This window comes from Montipora foliosa, chromosome 10 (genome assembly GCF_036669935.1).
Source record: "Montipora foliosa isolate CH-2021 chromosome 10, ASM3666993v2, whole genome shotgun sequence".
Classification (NCBI taxonomy): domain Eukaryota; kingdom Metazoa; phylum Cnidaria; class Anthozoa; order Scleractinia; family Acroporidae; genus Montipora; species Montipora foliosa.
Window position 1 is genome coordinate 37,175,167 of NC_090878.1, and position 1,018 is coordinate 37,176,184.

At 33.3% G+C, this 1,018-nt stretch overlaps 1 protein-coding gene across 1 annotated transcript in view; it reads right to left on the reverse strand.

Annotated features, from left to right (window-relative positions):
* LOC137973737 (substance-K receptor-like) overlaps nucleotides 1–702 on the reverse strand; it is a 9,094-nt gene extending 8,392 nt beyond the window's left edge. Inside the window, exon 1 of the mRNA XM_068820620.1 lies at nucleotides 660–702. The gene's annotated coding sequence lies outside the window, so the exon portion shown is untranslated. The remainder of the gene's footprint in view (nucleotides 1–659) is intronic.
* Nucleotides 703–1,018: the final 316 nt, after the last annotated feature.

Sequence of the window (1,018 nt, forward strand, 5' to 3'; positions counted from 1 at the left end):
ATTAACTGTTTCCCGCTTTCAAGTAATATGTAATGAGGTAATGAAAGTACATTCTAGTGTTTATTGAAAAAGACGGGTCTGAAATTTAGCCTTTAAAATTTCAAATGTCATCAGTACATTATCAACTTGAAGACAACTACAGTAGCTCGCACAAAGAAGAGGAAACTATTTTTCCTGAAAAAGTCCTGTGAGAATTGAAGTCGCTTCGAAAAGAACGCTAAAGTGAATTGTGAAGCGAGGAACTGACTAAAATATTGTGCTATTTCACCTTAACAGACAAAATAGAAGCTGTGTTTAAATTAATATTTGTTGATGACTTCCTCTCCAGCTGCAAGGAGAATGTTTTTGTGTTTAACCCAGACTTGTCTTAAACGTTTGCCTTACTTCATGTCAAAACGAAAGTGCATCAATAAATTTTAACACATAATTTGCCTTATAATTGTGCTTGCCGCTTCTTATGTCGTCAGTAATATTTAACAATTATTCGCGGAAGGCGAAGTAATTATCGGTGAATATTCACCGAGACGAGGTCGAGGTCAATAGTCACCGATAATCACTGAGCCTAAGGCAAATAACTGTTTTAGTATAAATACAGAGGTTGATTATTTCAAAAAAAGAGAAAAAAAAAAACGTTTCAACGCGAAATCATCTTCACTTACAGTGACTACTGGCAACCATTTTGTCCGTCGAGGTGATTATCGGCTGATAATCGATCCGCGATAGCGAGCCAATGAGAGCGCGCGATTTTGTATAATCACCAATAATCACCTGTGTATTTATACTAAATAATAATAATAATAATAATAATAATAATAATAATAATATATATACAGACGTTTTTTACTGCAATCATAATAATAATAATGTTTCGGTTTCCTCTTCATGTGCTTGATCGAGCAAAGGGTTTTACCTAAAATTTATCCAAGGTGACTTCGAGCCAGTAGAATACGGTTGTTTCGATTAAATAATTCAATTTAGATACAAAATATCAAGAGTATATTTTTAGGTATTTAGAATA